Genomic DNA, 13,010 nt, shown 5'->3' on the forward strand with positions numbered 1-13,010 from the left:
GGTGGGGGTGAGAGCGATGGGACGGCCATAAACGGTGAGATAGAAATCAAGGAGGCGGAAGGAGGGAGTGGTTTTGCCTACAATGATCGCCTGGGTTTTGGAAGGATTGACCTTGAGCAACCACTGGTTGCACCAAGCGGTGAACCGGTCAAGATGGGATTGGAGAAGGTGTTGGGAGCGTCGCAGGGTGGGGGCAAGGGCAAGGAAGGCGGTGTCATCGGCAAACTGGAGAAGGTGGACGGGGGGTGACGGCGGCGGCATGTCCGCCGTGTACAACAAGTACAGAAGGGGGGAGAGGACGGAGCCTTGGGGCACACCGGCGGAGGGGAAAAAGGTGTAGGAATCGGTGTTATGGATGGTGACATAGGAAGGACGGCGGGAGAGAAAGGAACCGATCAGACGAACGTAGTTAATGGGAAGGGCGAAGGTTTGGAGCTTGAAGAGGAGACCGGAATGCCATACGCGGTCATATGCGCGTTCGAGGTCAAGAGAGAGGAAGATTGCGGAGCGACGGGAATTGAGCTGTTCGGAAAGGAGATGAGTGAGGTGAAGGAGAAGATCGTCAGAAGAGAAGGACGGCCGAAAGCCACACTGGGTAACGGGGAGGAGGCGGTGCTGGCGGAGATGCTGGTGGATGCGGCGGGTGAGGATAGATTCCAGGACCTTGCTGAAGACCGAGGTAAGGCTGATGGGACGGTAGGAGGAGACGGCGGACGGCGGTTTGCCAGGTTTGAGGAACATGAGGATACGGGAGGTTTTCCACAGGTCGGGGTAGTAACCGGTGGACAGGACTACATTGTAGAGCCTGGCCAGGGTGGAGAGAAAAGAGACAGGAGCTTCACGAAGGTGACGGTAGGTGACACGATCGTGACCAGGAGCGGTGTTGCGTTTGGTGCGGAGTGTATTGATGAGATCTTGTGTGGTGATGGGGGCATTAAGGTCCGTGTGTGGAATGTGGTCCAAGTACTGGAAACCAGGAGCGAGGGGAGGGACAGAGGTGTCAGTTCGATCGCGGATATCTGGGAAGAGGGAGTAATCGAACTGGGGATCATCAGGGATGGAAAACACATCGGACAGGTAGGAGGCAAAGTGATTGGCCTTACTAAGGGCGTCAGGGAAGGGGTGATCATCGTGGAGAAGAGGATAGTAGGGGGAGGGTTTAGTTCCGGTAAGGCGACGGAAAGCGGTCCAGAACTTGGACGAGTGTATAGGGAGGGTAGCAGTTAAACGGGTGCATGTCTGTCGCCAGTCCCGGCGTTTCTTGGCCGCGAGCAAATTTCGAATGTGTCGCTGTAGTTGCCGGTGGCGTCGTAGGGTGTCCGGGTCACGCGTGCGGAGGAAGGCACGGTAGAGACGACGGGATTCACGGAGGAGGAGGACGGCCTGTGGTGGTAAGGTAGGACGGTGGGGGTGGATGGCAACAGTAGGGACGTGGGCCTCCACGGCCTCAGACAAGGTCTGCTGGAGAAAGGAGGCGGCATGGGTGACATCATCGGGACGGCGGTAGGCGAGAGGGTGGCTATCGACCTGAGTGGAGAGGGTATCCCGGTAGGCATTCCAGTCGGCACGGGAATAGTCATGGATGTACTTAGGGGGAGGGTCATGACGAGGGTCGGGGCGGGGGCGACGGCCGTCTGAAACGGTGAGGAGGACAGGGAGATGGTCGCTACCAATAGGCTCCAGGACATCCACCGGAATGCGACCAAGGAGGTTGGGGGAGGAGAGGATAACATCGGGAGTGGAGTTGGATTCGGGACGAGTGTGCTGGGGGATGGGGATGAGGTCGCCTTGAAGGGAGGAGAGGAACCGATGCCACCGCCGTAACTGGGCAGCGGAGCGACTATGGATGTTGAGGTCAGCGGCGATCACATAGGAGGAGAAGGTACGGTCGATGTGGGAGAGGAAGTCGAAAGGAAGAGGGGCGTTGGGGCGGACATAGATGGTGGCACAGGTAATGGTAAGGCCGGGGAAGAAGAGACTAAGGATCAGGTGTTCGGTGGGGTCGGGAAGGAGAGGCTGGAGCCGAACGGGGATCTGGCGGTGGTGGCCAATGGCAACTCCGCCACGCGCAACTGGGAGGGGATTATCGGAGCGGTGGAGGAGATAGGGGGAGGTGTGGATGGAGTGGTGGGGTTGGAGGAAGGTTTCGTTGAGGAGGAAGGCATCCACACGGTGGGTAGCAAGGGTGTGCAGGAAGAGGTTCTTGTTGGCGGGAAGGGAGCGGATATTGTTGAAAAGGATACGATGCTGTCGCGCCATGAGAAGGACTTATACGAGGGTGTCAAGGCGGGAGAAGGTGAAATGGGCCTGGTTATTGGAAAAGGTGGCGTACATTTTAAGGTGGAATATGGAACGGGCGGCGAGGGAGATCTGTTGGAGGGTGTGGGGGCGCTGAAAGGGATGGACGTTTTGGAGGACAATGGTGAGGAACCTGTACGCTAGACGCTTGCTTCCGGCCCCTCATGTACCATGCCACAGGCGCCAAAGCGTTCGGCTGGCCGATGGCCCCTGTACGCCCGCTCGCGCCACAGCAGTCACTGTGCTTGCAGGGAATGCCGCGCCGCCGAATAACGTTTGGCGCGCAATCCGTTTATGGGCAGAGAATGCTAAAAGGGGCCGTTCGACCGTTAATACGGAAATCGTAGCCAAGTTAGATGGCCTGAGCCATCTCGCGGCTGCCGCTGTTATTACGAGCGCGCGTGCCACGCGGTTGAAGAGCAGTGCGCTGGCTCTGGCTTTCGACGCCGTTTCCTAGTGTGTTTTGTCGCTTCTAGTGGAGGCATCATCGGTTATGAGAAGCTGGTAAATTACTCACAGTCAGTACTTATCGTCCAACACGAGGAGAGGCTTTGATTGTAACGGAGATTAGCACCGGGACACCGCGAACGCAGTCCCGACTACCAAAAATTATGCGCCCGAGTTACTCGCATTTGGAGTAATCGCGGGGGTCAGCTCGACCGAAGTGCAATGGACAAGCCTCACCCCGGAGGAACCGCCTTCATGATCACGGTATCCTCTACGCCAGGTAAGTATGCTTCTCCTCGGCCACAGGCGAATATTTGTAATGCGTCGCGCTATCGTAGTGGAACGAGAACTCTTGACGTTGTCGCATTCGGCGAAGAGCATGGTGCCGTGAATGTACTTGCTTCCTTAGAAACGCGCTGTTGGCCGTCGAGTTAGCAGGCAGACAGGCACAATAACGGCCTTCTGCAGAAAGCGATGCATTTTTCGTGCGGAAGACATCGCGACTCGCGGCGCCGGCCGTTGCTGGGGTTAAGTTACTGCACCCTCCGGGAGATGGCGGGCCATGTCGGGGTTACCGCCTTCGAGCCACCCTCTCCGCCTGAAAGTCGCCCTCTTTCTCGGCCGGTGTCAAAACGGCAAATGAGATTTGCTGAATGACTGTTTCTTCCAGCCACAGTGCAAGCCACAAAATCAATTATTTCTCTTACCTTTGCTCCCTCCGTGGGAGCCCATAGTGCTAGGAAATACGGCAGCATTGTCAATCGCCCTTGTCTGTCGCTGAGCAACCGAAGGACCAAGCTCAGACTATCAGATGTTCTAAGGAAGCTGTATGCACTCGTGGGTGTTGTACACGAGGGACAAACATCACGTCAGCAGGCTCTTAAGGAAAGGCAATAATCAGCAAAAAACTGCAACTTACCCCATTGGACGCTGATGGAACAGAAGACACTTGAAGGTAAGGTAACACTTCTTTTTTTTTTTTTTCTGTTCATCTCGAGCACGATCTGGAAAGCTCGGACGAAATTTGTGTTCTCTTTAATTCAGAATGTGGAGATATTTCCTTCACGCATATGAAAGTATAATGCTTCATTATTTAAGCTAGATGGAAAAGTTTAGGGGAAGTAATTAATTCGTTTAGGCTGCACCACTACTAGGTAGCACTGTCAAAACAATGCCATTGCCATCTGATGGCAACACAGCTTGCTGCAGATTAATTTTGCGGCATTTCATAAATGATTAATATCTTATGACTATGGTGACGCTATGAGTAGTTTTATATGTGCAAACATTTGAAACTGCTGCAGGCATTACATTCACCCCTCTCTGCCTCTTTGCTTGGACATGGAGTAAGTAAGGATAAATTAAATTGCTTGTTTTTGAAGTAGTAACAGTTCTGAAGTGTAAAGAAATGATATTAAACAATACAGTGTATATTTTTTTTTTCCGAATGTAGTGATTCAACAACGAATTTATTTATTTATTCCTACCTACCTCTGCAATTAGTGTACGTGAGTATTTCATTGGAACTGTTGCAATCGAAACCGAGCTTAATAATTTCATGCGGCCGTTTTCAGTCAGTCCTCCTCGTGCTTTAATTGCTCATTTCCAAGCGTTATTTTAGGTTGCCTGCAAAGTTGTCAGATGAAACACAACCACTGCGACGAAAGGCCATTCCTTGGAGCAGGTAGACGTCAACTGCGGCGGGAAACTGTCGTGGCCAGGAAGATATTCACTGTGTGTGGAAGTTAAGTGAGGATCCGAAGCTGACTTGCCAGCACACGTTGCAGCAGTCACTCGCCAACGGCAGCGGGGTAAGAAAGGGGTGCAAATACGCCGGTTCTCGTCCGATCACCGACGTTGGGCTTGGATGGGTGGCCGCCTCGCCTGGGAGCACAGGGCGCTGTTGGCTAGAATCTATGTTTCTCGTTTTCGGTGCAGCTCGTCATGTTATTTCCTTCGATTCACATCCCCACAAGCTCCTCAAGTGCCGCAAGTCTGCAAGTCCCGAGACGCTACGCTAGACGCTTTTTTTTTTTTTTTTTTTTACTTTATTGTTATTTTAAAGCCTGGACAGCAGGCAGGCTGGCAGCAGCATACTACGCTGCTCTTCAGCCATAGAAGGTACAATCAGCAAAAACAGGAGAAAAACATAAAAGTTACAAAATGGTGGGCAATAAAACAGGAGACACAGAGAAACAAACACGGAGCCGTTCACACTCGACGATAAGCCACACTGCAAACTGTTGAGACGACGCACAAACACTGAAGGAGACGATGGCACTGGTGAACGATGGAGTGTGACGGTAAACACTGAACACTAAACATGACGGCACACACGATACACTGATGGCGGTGATCTCCGGCGCGCGAATGTCCACTGAGCGTGTGCGAGTCCGGGGACCTGCCAAGAGGGCAACAGGGATGAGGAGGGGGAGAGGGGAGGAAAAGAGGATGCCATGGCTTAGGAGACGGGGACAGGAGGATAGGGACAGGGGAGGGGGGGGCCCGGGGGACGAGGGACGAGAAAAGGAGGAGGGAGGGAAAAGGGAGAGAAGGGAGGGAGGGTGCCCCGAGGAGCAAGCACAGGAGGAGGGTGGGAGGATCAAAGTTGGTAGGAGGGGTAGATGGAGGGGAGGAGGGCATCATCAGGGAGGGGGAGCTGGCGGAAGCCACCTTGGGAGAGGGTAAGGAGGGTGGAGAGATGGAGACCGGGTGGGACGTGGGAGTACAGGCGTGGCAGCGGGCGGGGGTGGGAGAGGATCGGGGAGACTAGCGGGTGAGGAGGATCGAGTTTACGGGAGGTGTATAGGATTCGTATCCTTTCGAGGAAGAGGAGGAGGTGGGGGAAGGGGATAAGGTCATACAGGATCCGCGTGGGGGAAGGGAGACGGATGCGATAGGCAAGGCGGAGAGCATGGCGTTCAAGGATTTGGAGGGATTTATAAAAGGAAGGGGGGGCGGAGATCCAGGCGGGATGGGCGTAACAGAGGATAGGGCGGATGAGGGACTTATAGGTGTGGAGGATGGTGGAGGGGTCCAGACCCCACGTTCGGCCGGAAAGGAGCTTGAGGAGACGGAGTCGGGAACGTGCCTTGGCTTGGATTGTCTGGAGATGGGGAGTCCAGGAGAGGCGACGGTCGAGGGTGACGCCAAGGTACTTAAGGGTGGGGGTGAGAGCGATGGGACGGCCATAAACGGTGAGATAGAAATCAAGGAGGCGGAAGGAGGGAGTGGTTTTGCCTACAATGATCGCCTGGGTTTTGGAAGGATTGACCTTGAGCAACCACTGGTTGCACCAAGCGGTGAACCGGTCAAGATGGGATTGGAGAAGGTGTTGGGAGCGTCGCAGGGTGGGGGCAAGGGCAAGGAAGGCGGTGTCATCGGCAAACTGGAGAAGGTGGACGGGGGGTGACGGCGGCGGCATGTCCGCCGTGTACAACAAGTACAGAAGGGGGGAGAGGACGGAGCCTTGGGGCACACCGGCGGAGGGGAAAAAGGTGTAGGAATCGGTGTTATGGATGGTGACATAGGAAGGACGGCGGGAGAGAAAGGAACCGATCAGACGAACGTAGTTAATGGGAAGGGCGAAGGTTTGGAGCTTGAAGAGGAGACCGGAATGCCATACGCGGTCATATGCGCGTTCGAGGTCAAGAGAGAGGAAGATTGCGGAGCGACGGGAATTGAGCTGTTCGGAAAGGAGATGAGTGAGGTGAAGGAGAAGATCGTCAGAAGAGAAGGACGGCCGAAAGCCACACTGGGTAACGGGGAGGAGGCGGTGCTGGCGGAGATGCTGGTGGATGCGGCGGGTGAGGATAGATTCCAGGACCTTGCTGAAGACCGAGGTAAGGCTGATGGGACGGTAGGAGGAGACGGCGGACGGCGGTTTGCCAGGTTTGAGGAACATGAGGATACGGGAGGTTTTCCACAGGTCGGGGTAGTAACCGGTGGACAGGACTACATTGTAGAGCCTGGCCAGGGTGGAGAGAAAAGAGACAGGAGCTTCACGAAGGTGACGGTAGGTGACACGATCGTGACCAGGAGCGGTGTTGCGTTTGGTGCGGAGTGTATTGATGAGATCTTGTGTGGTGATGGGGGCATTAAGGTCCGTGTGTGGAATGTGGTCCAAGTACTGGAAACCAGGAGCGAGGGGAGGGACAGAGGTGTCAGTTCGATCGCGGATATCTGGGAAGAGGGAGTAATCGAACTGGGGATCATCAGGGATGGAAAACACATCGGACAGGTAGGAGGCAAAGTGATTGGCCTTACTAAGGGCGTCAGGGAAGGGGTGATCATCGTGGAGAAGAGGATAGTAGGGGGAGGGTTTAGTTCCGGTAAGGCGACGGAAAGCGGTCCAGAACTTGGACGAGTGTATAGGGAGGGTAGCAGTTAAACGGGTGCATGTCTGTCGCCAGTCCCGGCGTTTCTTGGCCGCGAGCAAATTTCGAATGTGTCGCTGTAGTTGCCGGTGGCGTCGTAGGGTGTCCGGGTCACGCGTGCGGAGGAAGGCACGGTAGAGACGACGGGATTCACGGAGGAGGAGGACGGCCTGTGGTGGTAAGGTAGGACGGTGGGGGTGGATGGCAACAGTAGGGACGTGGGCCTCCACGGCCTCAGACAAGGTCTGCTGGAGAAAGGAGGCGGCATGGGTGACATCATCGGGACGGCGGTAGGCGAGAGGGTGGCTATCGACCTGAGTGGAGAGGGTATCCCGGTAGGCATTCCAGTCGGCACGGGAATAGTCATGGATGTACTTAGGGGGAGGGTCATGACGAGGGTCGGGGCGGGGGCGACGGCCGTCTGAAACGGTGAGGAGGACAGGGAGATGGTCGCTACCAATAGGCTCCAGGACATCCACCGGAATGCGACCAAGGAGGTTGGGGGAGGAGAGGATAACATCGGGAGTGGAGTTGGATTCGGGACGAGTGTGCTGGGGGATGGGGATGAGGTCGCCTTGAAGGGAGGAGAGGAACCGATGCCACCGCCGTAACTGGGCAGCGGAGCGACTATGGATGTTGAGGTCAGCGGCGATCACATAGGAGGAGAAGGTACGGTCGATGTGGGAGAGGAAGTCGAAAGGAAGAGGGGCGTTGGGGCGGACATAGATGGTGGCACAGGTAATGGTAAGGCCGGGGAAGAAGAGACTAAGGATCAGGTGTTCGGTGGGGTCGGGAAGGAGAGGCTGGAGCCGAACGGGGATCTGGCGGTGGTGGCCAATGGCAACTCCGCCACGCGCAACTGGGAGGGGATTATCGGAGCGGTGGAGGAGATAGGGGGAGGTGTGGATGGAGTGGTGGGGTTGGAGGAAGGTTTCGTTGAGGAGGAAGGCATCCACACGGTGGGTAGCAAGGGTGTGCAGGAAGAGGTTCTTGTTGGCGGGAAGGGAGCGGATATTGTTGAAAAGGATACGATGCTGTCGCGCCATGAGAAGGACTTATACGAGGGTGTCAAGGCGGGAGAAGGTGAAATGGGCCTGGTTATTGGAAAAGGTGGCGTACATTTTAAGGTGGAATATGGAACGGGCGGCGAGGGAGATCTGTTGGAGGGTGTGGGGGCGCTGAAAGGGATGGACGTTTTGGAGGACAATGGTGAGGAACCTGTACGCTAGACGCTTGCTTCCGGCCCCTCATGTACCATGCCACAGGCGCCAAAGCGTTCGGCTGGCCGATGGCCCCTGTACGCCCGCTCGCGCCACAGCAGTCACTGTGCTTGCAGGGAATGCCGCGCCGCCGAATAACGTTTGGCGCGCAATCCGTTTATGGGCAGAGAATGCTAAAAGGGGCCGTTCGACCGTTAATACGGAAATCGTAGCCAAGTTAGATGGCCTGAGCCATCTCGCGGCTGCCGCTGTTATTACGAGCGCGCGTGCCACGCGGTTGAAGAGCAGTGCGCTGGCTCTGGCTTTCGACGCCGTTTCCTAGTGTGTTTTGTCGCTTCTAGTGGAGGCATCATCGGTTATGAGAAGCTGGTAAATTACTCACAGTCAGTACTTATCGTCCAACACGAGGAGAGGCTTTGATTGTAACGGAGATTAGCACCGGGACAGCGCGAACGCAGTCCCGACTACCAAAAATTATGCGCCCGAGTTACTCGCATTTGGAGTAATCGCGGGGGTCAGCTCGACCGAAGTGCAATGGACAAGCCTCACCCCGGAGGAACCGCCTTCATGATCACGGTATCCTCTACGCCAGGTAAGTATGCTTCTCCTCGGCCACAGGCGAATATTTGTAATGCGTCGCGCTATCGTAGTGGAACGAGAACTCTTGACGTTGTCGCATTCGGCGAAGAGCATGGTGCCGTGAATGTACTTGCTTCCTTAGAAACGCGCTGTTGGCCGTCGAGTTAGCAGGCAGACAGGCACAATAACGGCCTTCTGCAGAAAGCGATGCATTTTTCGTGCGGAAGACATCGCGACTCGCGGCGCCGGCCGTTGCTGGGGTTAAGTTACTGCACCCTCCGGGAGATGGCGGGCCATGTCGGGGTTACCGCCTTCGAGCCACCCTCTCCGCCTGAAAGTCGCCCTCTTTCTCGGCCGGTGTCAAAACGGCAAATGAGATTTGCTGAATGACTGTTTCTTCCAGCCACAGTGCAAGCCACAAAATCAATTATTTCTCTTACCTTTGCTCCCTCCGTGGGAGCCCATAGTGCTAGGAAATACGGCAGCATTGTCAATCGCCCTTGTCTGTCGCTGAGCAACCGAAGGACCAAGCTCAGACTATCAGATGTTCTAAGGAAGCTGTATGCACTCGTGGGTGTTGTACACGAGGGACAAACATCACGTCAGCAGGCTCTTAAGGAAAGGCAATAATCAGCAAAAAACTGCAACTTACCCCATTGGACGCTGATGGAACAGAAGACACTTGAAGGTAAGGTAACACTTCTTTTTTTTTTTTTTTCTGTTCATCTCGAGCACGATCTGGAAAGCTCGGACGAAATTTGTGTTCTCTTTAATTCAGAATGTGGAGATATTTCCTTCACGCATATGAAAGTATAATGCTTCATTATTTAAGCTAGATGGAAAAGTTTAGGGGAAGTAATTAATTCGTTTAGGCTGCACCACTACTAGGTAGCACTGTCAAAACAATGCCATTGCCATCTGATGGCAACACAGCTTGCTGCAGATTAATTTTGCGGCATTTCATAAATGATTAATATCTTATGACTATGGTGACGCTATGAGTAGTTTTATATGTGCAAACATTTGAAACTGCTGCAGGCATTACATTCACCCCTCTCTGCCTCTTTGCTTGGACATGGAGTAAGTAAGGATAAATTAAATTGCTTGTTTTTGAAGTAGTAACAGTTCTGAAGTGTAAAGAAATGATATTAAACAATACAGTGTATATTTTTTTTTTCCGAATGTAGTGATTCAACAACGAATTTATTTATTTATTCCTACCTACCTCTGCAATTAGTGTACGTGAGTATTTCATTGGAACTGTTGCAATCGAAACCGAGCTTAATAATTTCATGCGGCCGTTTTCAGTCAGTCCTCCTCGTGCTTTAATTGCTCATTTCCAAGCGTTATTTTAGGTTGCCTGCAAAGTTGTCAGATGAAACACAACCACTGCGACGAAAGGCCATTCCTTGGAGCAGGTAGACGTCAACTGCGGCGGGAAACTGTCGTGGCCAGGAAGATATTCACTGTGTGTGGAAGTTAAGTGAGGATCCGAAGCTGACTTGCCAGCACACGTTGCAGCAGTCACTCGCCAACGGCAGCGGGGTAAGAAAGGGGTGCAAATACGCCGGTTCTCGTCCGATCACCGACGTTGGGCTTGGATGGGTGGCCGCCTCGCCTGGGAGCACAGGGCGCTGTTGGCTAGAATCTATGTTTCTCGTTTTCGGTGCAGCTCGTCATGTTATTTCCTTCGATTCACATCCCCACAAGCTCCTCAAGTGCCGCAAGTCTGCAAGTCCCGAGACGCTACGCTAGACGCTTGCTTCCGGCCCCTCATGTACCATGCCACAGGCGCCAAAGCGTTCGGCTGGCCGATGGCCCCTGTACGCCCGCTCGCGCCACAGCAGTCACTGTGCTTGCAGGGAATGCCGCGCCGCCGAATAACGTTTGGCGCGCAATCCGTTTATGGGCAGAGAATGCTAAAAGGGGCCGTTCGACCGTTAATACGGAAATCGTAGCCAAGTTAGATGGCCTGAGCCATCTCGCGGCTGCCGCTGTTATTACGAGCGCGCGTGCCACGCGGTTGAAGAGCAGTGCGCTGGCTCTGGCTTTCGACGCCGTTTCCTAGTGTGTTTTGTCGCTTCTAGTGGAGGCATCATCGGTTATGAGAAGCTGGTAAATTACTCACAGTCAGTACTTATCGTCCAACACGAGGAGAGGCTTTGATTGTAACGGAGATTAGCACCGGGACAGCGCGAACGCAGTCCCGACTACCAAAAATTATGCGCCCGAGTTACTCGCATTTGGAGTAATCGCGGGGGTCAGCTCGACCGAAGTGCAATGGACAAGCCTCACCCCGGAGGAACCGCCTTCATGATCACGGTATCCTCTACGCCAGGTAAGTATGCTTCTCCTCGGCCACAGGCGAATATTTGTAATGCGTCGCGCTATCGTAGTGGAACGAGAACTCTTGACGTTGTCGCATTCGGCGAAGAGCATGGTGCCGTGAATGTACTTGCTTCCTTAGAAACGCGCTGTTGGCCGTCGAGTTAGCAGGCAGACAGGCACAATAACGGCCTTCTGCAGAAAGCGATGCATTTTTCGTGCGGAAGACATCGCGACTCGCGGCGCCGGCCGTTGCTGGGGTTAAGTTACTGCACCCTCCGGGAGATGGCGGGCCATGTCGGGGTTACCGCCTTCGAGCCACCCTCTCCGCCTGAAAGTCGCCCTCTTTCTCGGCCGGTGTCAAAACGGCAAATGAGATTTGCTGAATGACTGTTTCTTCCAGCCACAGTGCAAGCCACAAAATCAATTATTTCTCTTACCTTTGCTCCCTCCGTGGGAGCCCATAGTGCTAGGAAATACGGCAGCATTGTCAATCGCCCTTGTCTGTCGCTGAGCAACCGAAGGACCAAGCTCAGACTATCAGATGTTCTAAGGAAGCTGTATGCACTCGTGGGTGTTGTACACGAGGGACAAACATCACGTCAGCAGGCTCTTAAGGAAAGGCAATAATCAGCAAAAAACTGCAACTTACCCCATTGGACGCTGATGGAACAGAAGACACTTGAAGGTAAGGTAACACTTCTTTTTTTTTTTTTTTCTGTTCATCTCGAGCACGATCTGGAAAGCTCGGACGAAATTTGTGTTCTCTTTAATTCAGAATGTGGAGATATTTCCTTCACGCATATGAAAGTATAATGCTTCATTATTTAAGCTAGATGGAAAAGTTTAGGGGAAGTAATTAATTCGTTTAGGCTGCACCACTACTAGGTAGCACTGTCAAAACAATGCCATTGCCATCTGATGGCAACACAGCTTGCTGCAGATTAATTTTGCGGCATTTCATAAATGATTAATATCTTATGACTATGGTGACGCTATGAGTAGTTTTATATGTGCAAACATTTGAAACTGCTGCAGGCATTACATTCACCCCTCTCTGCCTCTTTGCTTGGACATGGAGTAAGTAAGGATAAATTAAATTGCTTGTTTTTGAAGTAGTAACAGTTCTGAAGTGTAAAGAAATGATATTAAACAATACAGTGTATATTTTTTTTTTTTCCGAATGTAGTGATTCAACAACGAATTTATTTATTTATTCCTACCTACCTCTGCAATTAGTGTACGTGAGTATTTCATTGGAACTGTTGCAATCGAAACCGAGCTTAATAATTTCATGCGGCCGTTTTCAGTCAGTCCTCCTCGTGCTTTAATTGCTCATTTCCAAGCGTTATTTTAGGTTGCCTGCAAAGTTGTCAGATGAAACACAACCACTGCGACGAAAGGCCATTCCTTGGAGCAGGTAGACGTCAACTGCGGCGGGAAACTGTCGTGGCCAGGAAGATATTCACTGTGTGTGGAAGTTAAGTGAGGATCCGAAGCTGACTTGCCAGCACACGTTGCAGCAGTCACTCGCCAACGGCAGCGGGGTAAGAAAGGGGTGCAAATACGCCGGTTCTCGTCCGATCACCGACGTTGGGCTTGGATGGGTGGCCGCCTCGCCTGGGAGCACAGGGCGCTGTTGGCTAGAATCTATGTTTCTCGTTTTCGGTGCAGCTCGTCATGTTATTTCCTTCGATTCACATCCCCACAAGCTCCTCAAGTGCCGCAAGTCTGCAAGTCCCGAGACGCTACGCTAGACGCTTGC

The 13,010-nt window shown here is 53.2% G+C and overlaps 3 non-coding genes across 3 annotated transcripts; all 3 read right to left on the bottom strand.

Annotated features, from left to right (window-relative positions):
- Positions 1-2,871: 2,871 nt before the first annotated feature.
- LOC124748237 lies at positions 2,872-3,033 on the bottom strand. Its single transcript, XR_007011661.1, has one exon. It is a non-coding gene; the product is annotated as a U1 spliceosomal RNA (small nuclear RNA).
- Positions 3,034-8,779: 5,746 nt separating this feature from the next.
- LOC124748243 lies at positions 8,780-8,941 on the bottom strand. The gene has a single exon (XR_007011666.1). It is a non-coding gene; the product is annotated as a U1 spliceosomal RNA (small nuclear RNA).
- A 2,163-nt stretch (positions 8,942-11,104) lies between these two features.
- On the bottom strand, positions 11,105-11,266 carry LOC124748244. The gene has a single exon (XR_007011667.1). It is a non-coding gene; the product is annotated as a U1 spliceosomal RNA (small nuclear RNA).
- Between the last annotated feature and the right edge of the window lie 1,744 nt (positions 11,267-13,010).

The sequence above is a fragment of the Schistocerca piceifrons genome, unplaced genomic scaffold (assembly GCF_021461385.2).
Source record: "Schistocerca piceifrons isolate TAMUIC-IGC-003096 unplaced genomic scaffold, iqSchPice1.1 HiC_scaffold_409, whole genome shotgun sequence".
Classification (NCBI taxonomy): Eukaryota; Metazoa; Arthropoda; class Insecta; order Orthoptera; family Acrididae; genus Schistocerca; species Schistocerca piceifrons.